The 13,918-nt window shown below is 34.8% G+C and overlaps 1 pseudogene; it reads right to left on the bottom strand.

The window, feature by feature from the left end:
* Positions 1 to 6,017: 6,017 nt before the first annotated feature.
* LOC143617521 (protein PHLOEM PROTEIN 2-LIKE A10 pseudogene) lies at positions 6,018 to 7,054 on the bottom strand (annotated as a pseudogene).
* Positions 7,055 to 13,918: the final 6,864 nt, after the last annotated feature.

The raw sequence follows: 13,918 nt of genomic DNA, 5'->3' as shown, positions 1-13,918 counted from the left end.
GAAATTAGGCCAAGCTGGGTTGAACATGTTTCATTGAGATAACCCAATACGAGAATACCTTTGTTGGACGTAATTCACTTTTGAACACAAGACGGTATTGGTTTGGTCGAGTGGGTCGGCTACGAGTTACGTAATTATGGATAAATTAAAAAAGTTGTATTCAGTGGATGATAGCTAATGAGATTAGTAGATAAACAAACATGATTTATTTATTGTCTAAATACGAGTTCGAGTCTATCTCTAGTTGTATCAGTCATTGTCTACATAACCTAAACAAAATTGTGATTATGGATTATGAATTTGTAATAAGTTTAGAGCTATATTGTTCTCGTTATAGGCCGAGAGTCCAAAGTACTCATCGTGTGTGTTTACGCTATCATTGTTAAATTGTTTGAATCTAGAAAGTATTTTGTGCGTAAAAATTTGATTAGTTAATTTGCACAATATGAGATGCAGGATTATTCTGCAAAAACGAAAATGAAATTGGTATGCGTTTGGAATTATCATTAACTTTATATACATTTGACGGAATTATAATTAGCAGTTTAGTAAAAATCAAATAGACCCCCTTTTGGATATACTATTTACAAATTACAATGAGTCAATGAGAGCCACTTTCAAAGTGACGAGTTGACATTTTGCAAGGCTAGGATGTTATTTTTAAGCCATATGTGATGGTCAACCAGCAAAATATAACCCTAACCCTAACGGTCAATGATAGTAAAAGTGCGCCAGTTACGAGAATCATCTCTCAGTCTCTCACACTCACTTAACATATGTTATGGTTTAGCGAAAGATGAAAGATGAGTGATCTTTTCTTTAATTTTTTTTAATGTATTTTATTAATATTTTGTACACCACTAATAATAAATATTCTAAAATAATTGCTTATCATCCGAAATGTCGTTCCAAGTTCGTGTTAAAATCTCTTACAAGACCAAAAATATTTTTTTAAATAACTCCATTTTTGTTAAAATTTATATAGAAATGTTATAAAAAATTATTAAAGTAAGTAAAACTATGTATTTTGTTTTTTTTAAGCTAATGACTACCAAGTTATCTGAAAAAAATCAAATTGTATGATGAATGAAATTTTGTATTAAAAAAGGAAATGGCCATGTGGAAGCCCTCTCACGTATTTTTATAACAACCATGTCGATAGAAATTGAAAGTGTGAAAATTTAACACTTGAAACTTAGAACGACGTTAAGGTGTAACTAAATGACGAAATGGATCCTCAAGTTATATAACGTGACATATTTAGTAGTTTAATTGTATGACCAACAAATTGAAGTATATACTACATAAATAAGAAAAATCAAATTTAGGTCAAGAATATAAGAATCCTTTATGGCTTTATGTAAGTACAGATATCTAGACAATAACAAAAATCCTTAGGGTATGGTAGTGGGGCCAGGGCCCGCTATAAAGGAGGGCGGGGTGATCGACGGATCCCGGCTCGACACCACGATAGGCCCGGATTTAAAATAATAATAAATTACATATATATATATATATATATATTTTTATGAAAAACAATGTATCTATGATGTTTAAATTTAATTACATAACCACCAGCTTGGTTTAATGGCAAAGGGTATAACTTTCAACTAAAAGGCTGTGGGTTCTAACCTTATTTGAGACATTTTAATCCTATTTTTATAAAAAAAAAAAAAAAAGGTTTTTTACACAACCAAATCATAAGGCCCAAAAAAATAAGGCTTATCTAAAATAAAAATTAACTTGTTTAAACTTAACAAGACACCTCTTTTTATTAATACCCAAAAAAAGTTCTGCCTTCGGCCCAAAATTTTTTAACCGTTCTCGGAGCGGGGCCTCAGTGGGGCGCGGCTGGCCCGGCGTGGCCGACACGCACACAACTACACCATTCTTGTGATCAGGGGCGCGGGCGAGGGGTGACCGGGACCGCGGGGCGGAAACTAGCCGTTTGCTAGTGTGGTTTTAAAAAAATAGCCGTTGGCTATTATTAAAGTAAAAAAAAACGTTTTTCTTTTATTATTACAAACTCACTATAAATAACTACCCTATTTTATAACAATAACACACCATTCTCACTACATTTCTCTCTAATAATTAAAAACCTCTCTGAGTTTCTCAAATTTAAAACCATGTCGGGCTCGGGTTACGGTAATATCAACACACAACCGGAGCCGGCTAAACCCGCAGAACAATCCCACAAAGTTAAGGAGAAGAAAATCGGAGAAGCGGGATTGGTGAAACTTGAGATACAATTTAACGAATTGTCAAGTAACCTCCTCTCGATTGGTGAAGCTCGACATACAAAAAATCGGTTCAAGAGTTTGACATTTCTAGCCAAAGACTTTAGCCACTCACCGCTATCCAACCAAGCGATAATGGAGGAAGAAAAAGATCTTATTTGAAAGAAATTACCGGAAAAAAAGGAGCTATTTTTTTGTATTTTAAGTTTATGTTTTTATTTTTCCTTTTATTTTCCTTTTTATTTATGTTTTAATGAAGTATTTTAATTTATAATTGTGTGCATAACAAAAAAAAAATCAATCTAGCCCTGAATCACCTGGACCACTACACCCTCTGAGGCTTGATCCAGGGTCATGTCATCGCCTAGGTGTCGGATTTTAATTGGATCATTTGGGGCTCAACCAAGCCCCATTACCCTTAGCCTAAAAATAAATATCACACGTGATTCTATTCAATAACTTAAAATGCTTTAACGATATATAAAACATAAACGTTCTGACCATGATCTAACCATCCTATTAAGTTAATACAAATTTATTCTTAATGGCGCCTATAACTATTGTCATTTTAGTTTTAAATTTGTTACGTTATCAACAAAATTAGACTCCTTGAAACATATTAATTTAAATACATACTATTAGAGGTGTACAAAAAATCGGTTTGGGACCGGTTCTATGCAAACTGAACCGAACCATTTCGACAATAAAACCAGTTTCACGCAAATCGGTTCTTAAACCGACTAAATCGCCTTATCTGAGACCGGTTCCCATTATGATCTACCAAACCGGTTTGAGAAAAAACCCGGTTAACACCGATTCTAAACTGAACCGAACCAAGCTGGACCAGGTTGACCTTTCTTGCTCCTAAACATAATATTTAGGGGTGTTCTTCGGGTTCGTTTTTCGGGTTTCGGGTTTTTCGGGTCAGGTTCTTCGGGTTTCAAAGTTTTAAATCTTGACCCGAAACCCAACCCGAATCTCTCATGGGTTTTTCGGGTTCGGGTAATTCGGGTTCGGGTTTTTTCGGGTTGGGTTAATCGGGTTTCGAGTATCCTAGAAAACAAAATAAAAATCAAAAGAATTTAAAAAAAACTATAATGTTAAAATTAAAACAACATATTATTCTTTGCCCGTAAGCAAATAATCAAATAATAAACCAACATAACTTGATAAAACAATCCATAAAAAGAGTAAAACTAACTCGAACCATAATCGTCTTTAATCGGGCGTGATTTGGTTGTTCGATTACGGTTGCTATTAGTAACAAACGGAAAACATAAATTTACAATAAACAATTGATCTATAATAGTTGTAATGACAACAATCGATTAGGACCAGATTCTGATAACGTTAATTGCTAATACTAAGCATATTATACCTAAAAATATATTTAATTTCAAAGTTAAAAGTTTATTCGGGTTATTCGGGTTGACCCGAAACTTATAAATCAAACCCGAGAACCAACCCGAATTACTTCGGTTCGGGTTTGGGTTAGTCTTTTCTCGGGTTCGGGTTTTTCGGGTCGGGTTAGTTCGGGTTCAGGTACGTATTTTCTCGGGTTGGGTTTCGGGTTTCGGGTAAGAGTGACAGCCCTCATAATATTAAACCGGTTCGGTTTGGGTCAAACTGGTTTTGTCTGGCTTTGACCAAACCGGTCGGTTTATAAACCGGTTCGGTTTAGGAAAAAACCGGCATTATACGCCTCTACATAGGGGTGAGCAACTTAACCGCTATAACCGTTAAACCGAACCATAACCGATATAACCGAACCGATTTTAACCGATACTCGGTATAACTGGCGGGTCGGTTTAATGATTTTTAAAAACCGTCAAATGCGGGTCGGTTTTGGTTAAAGATAAGTCCAAAACCGCCATAACCGAACCGACCCATTTATTTAACCAAGAGTATGTTTGGATTAACTTCCACCAAACATGTTGTTGGGTTATACATTTTGATGTTTTTGGTTCAACGTTTGTCATCAAATTAAGTTGAATTTCATTGTTGAATTTTATAATGTCATTCTTTTTTTAAATATTTGGTATTAGTATTATAGATTATATACTTTGTTAGATTATATCATGACGTTTTTGTAATAATTGGAACCAAACTTTTATGTCCAATTACATTGTTTTGGTTACGGTTAACCGACGTATAACCGCCTCACGATAACATACAAAACCGATTAACCAAAACCGCCCTAACGGGTCGGTTATGGTTATGATTATGATTATCCATTAACCGACATATCAGTTATGGATTTGGCTCAAATCCGTTCCAAACCGACCCATGCACATCCCTACCTCTAGATACTATGCTCAAATCAAATCCTTATTCACCATCTCTATATTTCATTATTTTGGGCTTTCAGCCCAAACCAAACCCAAAATTAATATTTCGTAGTTTATTTGCTTTGACCTATTTTTGAGTCATGACTACAAGTGTAAAAAAGAACCGGTTTGGGAACCGGAGTCCATAAGGGCATCTTCAATGGGATATTGTCTATTCATATTGAATCCTAGTTGGAGGAGAGAGAGAGTCTAGATGGAGGAGAAAGTGGCCATGTGGAAGAGAGATGGAAGGAAGTGTATTGAAATTGGGGAAGTGAGAGGGAATGAGGGGTTAGAGCATTCACATCAGGTCCTTCAAAAACTTTGTGAGAGGAATCTCTAAAAATTTTTAGAGAATGGTAAATGGTTGTGAGTAGAGGAGAGAGCAAATTTAAAGAGATGTATAAATTTTGAGTAAATTTGGAGAACCACTGTTCATCCTCTATTTATTTTTTAATATATTTGAAAGTGGTTGTGAGTGGAGGAGAGAGAAATGATAATGATAAAGATGTAAAAAAATATTATTTAATTATATATGAGAGAAAAATGTAGTATTTTTAGTGTAATTATAGAGATAGAGATAGAGAAGATGATGTGAATGCTCTTAAGTGAGGTTAGTGGGTGACTATGAGAGAGAAGAAGGGTTTTTATTTCAAACATCTCCATACCATTGGAGATGCTCTAACTAGAACCAAATAGGAACCGGAATAGGTTTCTAATTCAGAGCCGGAATCGATTAGAAACCGGTTTGACAATAACCGAAACTGGTGCCAACTCAAATCGTAGGATTGAAACCGGGTTATAGATCTCTCCGATGAAACCTGCTAAAACTGAACCAAACCATCCGAAAATGATAGAAATCGTCAATAACATAGAATCTCATACTATTAATCCCAAACCATAGTTGGTTTACTCAAGCACATTACAACAATGAAGGAATATAAAACTAGAACGAACAACGGAATCCAAATCGTTAACGCAACAATCTCACAAAGAAATAAATAAAAATACATCCCGAAACCCCAAGAACAAAACAAGTATATAGAAATCAACATGTATAATATTAGATAATATTATAGAATAATGAAAACCTCGTAATATTAGAGAATATTATAGTGCTACTATAATTAAGAGATTGTATTTGATTTTGTTTTCGTGTATTTATCTCTTATAACTCTATATATAGTTGATCAATAATACATTACACCTTACGGGGTTTTCATTATTCTGTAATATTCTCTAATATATAATTGTTCAATGTTGATCCACCCCACTTAAATTATTCTATTATGATTTATGAACCTATTATAAAATTTGTCTATGTGTAGACTTTGACTTGGTTCCAACTTCCAATAGCTGTCTAGATCTATTAATCTATCCTATGTTTTGTTTATTCCTAGTATGAACTATGGATCAAAATCTAACTAACATAAATGTACCATAACATAACTACTTGGATCACAATATGAACACATGAATCAACATTCAAAATCTAACATCTAACACATAACAATACAATAATCATGATGTTAAAACCTGATGAGAAGTTTTAACCAAAGTTTCAACAGCTCCACTACAAACATAAACCACAATATCCTTAACATGTTTTTCATGTTTAGGATCAATCATCCTAGAAAGTGCGCCATCGTAGACATTCGTACTCGTCTGTCTATCAAGATACACAGCAACCGCGGAGCTCACAAACGACTTGATCAAATCACCCATAACCACTTTCACCTTATTATTACTCAAAACATCAACCAACTCATAACTTCCATTTGAGTCAAACCCCAACACTAGATTCCTTGCAAAGCTTCCAACAACAACCGACACGAATCCGGTCCCAGACTTACTCATCAGTTTATCCATCACTTGATCTTTAAAACCCGAAAAACTCGAATTCTCGACTTTCTGTTCTTCTTGATAACCTTGAACAACTCCTAGTGTCGCATCCTCGAAAACGCTTGTTAACGAGTCGGAAAACTCATCCGAGCTTGTGATTTTGGACAACTGTTTTAGACTATTGGGAATTTGGTCATGATCTGATGTTAAGAATCCTTTCAAGTCTTTAGAAACTGTACCCAAAATCTTGGAAGAATCGGATAACGCTTCCGTAATCGCGACTAGGCTTGTTAACAGTTTGATTAATCTCTTTCTTTCTCTTGAAACAGAGGGCAAGTTATAAAGTTTATAAAAGCCATAGCTAGATAACCCACAAATAGTTAGTAACATCACTAATTTCTTCTTTCTTGTAGTGAATTCAAAGCTTTTTGTTAAGAGTTCCATAGTGATATTAACACCTGAATAGTTGATGAATCTTGGGGTGGGTCAAATGGGTGATAATTGATCAAGGGTAGTGGTGAAATGTGGTATCAATATTAATATTATAGCAAGAAAGTAGGTGAGTTGGGGTTAGTTTTCATTGAAGTTTCTTCCATTTGTATGTATAAACATGGAGTCAACTGGAGGAGGTTTTTGATATTTTAGTTTGTTAGAAAACAAGAACATGTTCTGTCTTTATTATAAATAAATAAATAAAAGTGAATACTAATATCAGGAATATGTATAAGTTTTCAAGTACTGTGTAGGTCGGTTGGGGCAGCCGCCTTAAATAACCCATGTTTTCTGTGTGATCTGACCCTTATAGTTTATACGGGAGATAGGACGAATAAGAGGTCAAACGGGTTGTTTAACTTTTTAATTTATTACATGCGTGTCTTGTGAATTAGTGATAAAAGATCATAGGGGTCGTATGAGGTCCGAAACTCCGAATCATACGATTTGTATGATTTTACCGGCCGACAAAGCCATATGGTCGTATCAAGTATGAAGTATGACATGGCAAGCGAGTTTGTGTACGTTTCGGGAGTGGTGTATCGATAGCACGACCATTTTTCCTAGGCGACACAAGATAAAACACAAACATGATACGAATCAGGTTTTGAATTATTATGGCTTATCTAATATGTTTAATAAACAAGTCATGTTTGGATGGCATGTTTAGTTAAGCATGTCATATTTAGGTTGACTTATTTGCTCGTTTAGTTAGAAAGGTCGGCTTGCTAACTTAATTTGGGTCCGTTTAACTTATTTTTTATAACCACCAACCCAATTAACACATTTATAGCTTGATTAGACTACCAATCAACCCATTTGACACATTAGATAAACGGGTCATGATGGGTTACACGATTTTAAATGTGTGCAGTTAGTGTTTATGCTTTTATACGAATAAAACATGGGTTCTTTTAGGATTATTCAGCTTGCTACCTTGAAATTCGCCAGCCCGGCAACCCAACCCAGCAATTCAACTCCGAGTAATTTACTAAGGTAATAAAAAAACAACAATGGTATAAATTATAAAGCGTACTGTTGGGGGTACGTTGGCCATGTTTGGGCCCGAAATATTAATTCAACATCAATTAATTAGTCTTTATTTATACCATGTTATGTACTTGTAATCGTTGTCATTCAATAAGAATACACCTGGTTGCCACCCGTGTATGTAGGTCAGTTTAGACCAGACCATGTTAAATCCTGGTGTTCGCTTATTGTTTTCGTGTGTTGTGTTCAGTTCATATGTGTTAGATCCTAACATAATACAACTGTCATTTATGTTACATGGAAATATGTTGTGGACATATTGTCAGCTTCAGCTGTGGTTGTCGCAAGATCTATGATGCGGTCCTTTATTTCAGTCTTACATCAAAAGGTTGGGAGTCGGACAAGCCAAAATAAATGGAAGGTAGAATTTCCATATGCGTTAACTAATATCATTTTGTCCATATACATAAGTGACACCAAAGATTCATTTTCATGTAATTTAAGAATCCATAAACATGGACTTGCAAAAGTGAAGGTATCTTTCGACAAGAAGGAGAAGGGCAAAAGGCCGCCCACATTCCTCTTATTTTAAGTCGTTAAAGAGTCAATGAGGAATAATTTTTGTCACAATTTTCTTGTACCATAGTCGGATTTAAAAACAGTAGAGAAGATATATATTCAGTGGCGGAGCCAGGAAATTTTTCCTAAGGGTTCGGAATTTTTTGGTGTTCGATTTTTTTCCGTCATCAAAGTTTTCGGGCCCGGATGGGCCGGGTCCGTCATTCTGCCTAATAAATAAAATGCAATATAAACAGCCATAACCAAAGTACATTATAAATATTAAAATAAAATATAAAGTCAAACAAAATAAAAATGTTTACAAATTATAATTGTTCAATACGCGTTTTCATGTATCGAAAACAAATCATAAAATCTTCGACCATTACTATCAGAAAGAACTTATTTTCAATATAAAAAATGCAAGCATTGTTCATATAACTGATACACATACGAGTAGTTTGAATATTTATTTTATAATATGATGATGGAGGAAATCAAAATTAAAGGAGTATATTCTTATGGATAAAAATAGGGACGACGAGAGGAATTCGATTGGTCGAGTTTATGTAATTGTACATTTAAAAAAATTGAAGTTCGGTGTTGTGCGTTCCTCCGTTTCAAGCTTCTTGCTTGGCATTAGAGTTTTTTAATACTAATAATTTAGCCGTTAAAATTAATAAAATTAAATATGGATCAATGATGACGACCATCAAACAAAATATGGTGATACGTTTATTATTATAAAATATTTGTCTGGACATATATTTTGTGAGGGCAAATAAATTGACAAGAGTTCTCCTCATACCAACTTCTTTTCCATGGATGCCCTAAAATTAAATGGTATGTACTCAAAGCTTAAGAAAACGACATCGTTGTCTCTCTCTAAAATTCAAGTTTTTGTTTTTTCACCGGCGAACGGTGAAATGTTTCCAGAGATTTCGTGACACTGGTTTCGTTCGCCGAAAAAGAATGGGTTCGCTCGTTAAATCGTACCTATAAGTTATATATAAACGAAAATGGACCGGGTTCGGCCGAACCCGGTGTCATGAACGTGGCTCTGCCACTGTATATATTAGGAAATAGAATCCCTAAACCGTGCCCAAAAATAAATAAAATTACAATTTTGTAATATTTACTTTTTTTTTTCAAATTATAGACCGTGTATTTAAAATTTTAACTTTCACAGTTTATCCTTTTCTCAATAGTTTTTACAGATTTCTTCATTTTTATTTATGAATGTTAAGTTTTGCAGTTAAGTCGTCTTATGTCTGTTACAAATGAGAACATTTTGGTCTTTTTACCCTCTAAAGAATATTTGTATAAACATAATAAATTTTTTTAAGTATATATAAAGATTAAAAAGTTTGAAGAGCCCACTCTTCTCTCCTCAAAATAAATGTGTACACGCCAAAGCATTAAAACAAGGAAAGTGATACAACTCTTTTAACATGTTTTGATAAATAAAATAGTTTGGTAGAGACATGAACAAAATAAAGGTTTTCAACTTTTAACAAACCAAAAATTGGTTCACATCCACAAATTTGTCATTTGTAAATATCATGTGCATACATATGATGTATGTTATATCCAGATTTTGATATTAAGTTGAGAATTATGAGAACGCATTAAACTCGTGCAGTTTATTAGACAAATTGACTAAGCATTATGCTAAGAGATACGAGGTCGCATTAGCACTGTAGAATAATGAAAACCCCGTAAGGTGTAATGTATTATTGATCAACTATATATAGATGAGTACAATGAGATAAATACAAGGAAACATAATCAAATACAGTCTCCTAATTATGATAACACTATAATACTAAAACTCTAATAATATTATCTAGGATATTCTCTAACATTCCCCCGCAGTCAGAGCGGTAGGAAATCGGACGCTCAGACTGGAGCGCAAAGCTTGTGTAGATGCTCGATCGGCTGTCACGTAGAGCAGAAACTCGATCGGTTATAGGATCTAAGAAGATCATCGGTGTCTTGACCGTGGCCAGACGACGACTAGGTTGACTGCAACGGCAAGAGCTAAAACTGAGTCGGCCGAAGCAACGACTTGGCGGCACAATGACGGCATAATAAAAAAGTAAATAAAAATAAAAACTACTTTTTTTTATGTTTAACGAAAAAAAATGAAAACAAAAAGAAACTAAATATAAAGTAAAGAAAAGAAAAAAAAGTAAAGAATTGAGAAGGTGAAAACAAATATATCAAAAGAAAAAAAAGATAATAAAAATTAAATAATTCAAAATCAAGATTGGTTCTCCATGTTTAAAACTTGATTATGTATAACGTCCGGAACCAGAATTAAAATTGGGTAGTTGGCGACGCTTGAGGAAGCTGTGGCGCGTAGACCGTAGTCAACTAAACGTCCCCAGGGCAAGACGAGTTTGAGAAGAAGAGAAAGACAAGCCAGAACCTTAAGGCTTTAACACCATGTAAAATAATGAAAACCCCGTAAGGTGTAATGTATTATTGACCAGTTATATATAGATGAGTACAATGAGATAAATACAAGGAAACATAAGTAAATACAGTCACCAAATTATGATAACACTATAATACTAAAACTCTAATAATATTATCTAGAATATTCTCTGACATTGTAAAATAATGAAAACCCCGTAAGTTGTAATGTATTATTGACCAACTATATATAGACGAGTACAATGAGAAATACAAGGAAACATAATCAAATACAGTCTCCTAATTATGATAACACTATAATACTAAAACTCTAATAATATTATCTAGAATATTCTCTAACATTCCCCCGCAGTCAGAGCGGTAGGAAATCGGACGCTCAGACTGAAGCGCAAAGCTTGTGTAGATACACGATCGGCTGTTACGTAGAGCAGGAACTCGATCGGTTATAGAATCTAAGAAGATCACTGGTGGCATGACCGTGGTCAGGCGACTAAGCATGATGACATGAGCTTCGACTGCGATGGCAGGAGCTATGATTGAGTCGGCCGAAGCAACGACTTGACGGCAAAGAAAAAAAATTATATATTCCGAAGAATAAATTAAAAAAAGAAAATTAAAAAAACTTTTTTTTTCAAAGAAAAAACTAAAACTAAATAAAATATAAATAAAAATTTTCATTTGGTAAAACCAAAAATAAAACACAAAACTTCAAGTTAAAAAAAAAAACAATCGATAAATTGGAGATGAGGGTTGGAACTCTTTCTTTTAAATCAAATTATGTAAAACGAGGAAGGCAAGAATTGCCATACCAAAACAAAGAAAATAGCCAGCAAAAAAATCAAAGAAATATTAAAATAAAACTAAGAGTAGACCGTAGTTGACCCAAAAAATATAATAAAAAAATTAAGTTTTTGATCATGAAATCTAAGAGTAAACCGTAGAAAACTAAGAACTACGGTAACTGTTTTTGCTCGGAATTGAATGGGAAGAAAACCGGCGGCAGCGGTGTCGTTTACTATGGCTCGTCGGCGCGTAAATCTGAGATAGAACACCAACCAGAAAGTAATATATTATATATGTACAAACGTCCCCGGGGCAGGACAAGAACAAGAAGAAGAAAAAGAAACAGGCCAGAACCATAAGGCTTTGATACCATGTAGAATAATGAAAACCGTAAGGCGTAATGTATTATTGATAAACTATATATAGATGAGTATAATGAGATAAGTACAAGGAAACATAATCAAATACAATCTCCTAATTATGATAACACTATAATACTAAAACTCTAATAATATTATCTAGAATATTCTCTAACAAGCACATGTAGTGTTTAGTATATAAATTGACTAAAATGCATGTAGATGTCGATATATTTACGATTTCTTTTTATAATATGGTATTTATAGTCTTTTGTCTAAATGTACATATGCACTATATTTGTATTTGTATATGTGCACAGTTTTACATTCTAGAAAGAAGTTTTGGAGGAAATTGATACAAATCAAAGAAAGACCGGGACAATATAAATGAACCATTGTTTTCAGTTTTTTTTATCTTCTTAGTTGAAGCAATATGCACATGTGCTATACGGTTTTTACAGTTCCCAACTATCATTTATGATAAGCGTAATACCTATGTATAACTTTTAATGCAAATATCATTATTATATTAGTAAATAACAATAATACAGTCATTGCAGTCAATTTAGTAAAGGAGGTGATTGTGACATCTGATTCAAAACAAGAAGCTGCAAATTTAAAAGACAGTGAGCTTGAAGCTTTGGACAAAGCAATGGCCTTACTCTTCATGTACTTTGGTTTTTAATTGTTGTTTATACATCATTACCAAAGAAAACATCTTAAACATTGCATATCTCTGGACATGATGACCATATAGATCGAAAAGCACCACCTGTTCTCGGGTCAATTTTGGCCGATCCGTTTTATGACTTTTATCATTAATTTAACTTCTCATAAACAACAAAAACAGCTGGGTTTTACCAAACCATGTAAATACAATTTGATCCCAAATCAAAGTCAGATTTAATGATGCATTGATAAAAATCAGCTTTTTCGTTCTAAACAATCATAATTATGAGCATTCTTCAGAATTCTATTCAATCCTTTAATCACTGCATTCATGCATAAAACTTGCGTCTAAAGCCGAGCAGAAAGCAAGTTGTCTGAACCATTCCAGCAAAGAGGTCCATCGCTATATTCAAACTGTTTTCACCATGCTCCTTGATTGTTCGGTCTCAAACCAGCATCTTCTTGCTATGGGTCCCAAGATCATGACAATCCGTTTCACTACACGATCTTGGATCTAAACGGCACGATACAATCATCATCAGCCTCAAGATCACTAAGGGGGTGTTTGGTACAGAGAATGGAAATGGAGAGAAAATAGAAATGGAAATGGAATTGTAGAGAAAGAGAATTGGTATGGAAAATGAGAATCATTTCTCTTGTTTGGTACACGAGAAAATAAACAAAGAACTCTACCATACCCAACCCCACCTCCACCCAACCTAACACCACTCACCACCGCAGCCCCACCACCACCACCACCACCACCACAGCCCCACCACCACCACCAGCCCCACCACCACAGCCCCACACCACCAGCACCACCACCACAGCCCTTTCTTCAACCACAGCCCACCACCACCGGCTGCCGCCACCAAACCCCCTTCTTCAACCACAGTACACAAGAAATTAAAAAGATTCAAATTTTTGGAACATAAGATATAGAAAAAGGAGGCTCAGATCTGTCATCACTGCCTCTTTGGAGATTTTGTGGTGGCGGTTGTGGTGGCGATGATGATGATGATAATCAGAAGCCACCTGCAACCACCGCCGATTTCCACCACCACTGTCACCCACCTACGACCACAATCACCCGACCATCTGAAAACCCTAACCTACCACGAACCACCACTTGAAACCCTAATCTCCGTTCACCCGTACCACCTGCAACCTACAACCGGTTACCATCTCTGTGTTCACCACTGCGAACGGCGGAGACGGG

The sequence above is a fragment of the Bidens hawaiensis genome, unplaced genomic scaffold, assembly GCF_021521415.1.
Source record: "Bidens hawaiensis isolate Kalapana, Puna unplaced genomic scaffold, B.hawaiensis_p1.1 tig00055194_1, whole genome shotgun sequence".
Lineage (NCBI taxonomy): Eukaryota > Viridiplantae > Streptophyta > Magnoliopsida > Asterales > Asteraceae > Bidens > Bidens hawaiensis.
The sequence above is the reverse complement of the archived record's forward strand: the minus strand, read 5'-3'. Positions and strand labels throughout refer to the sequence as shown.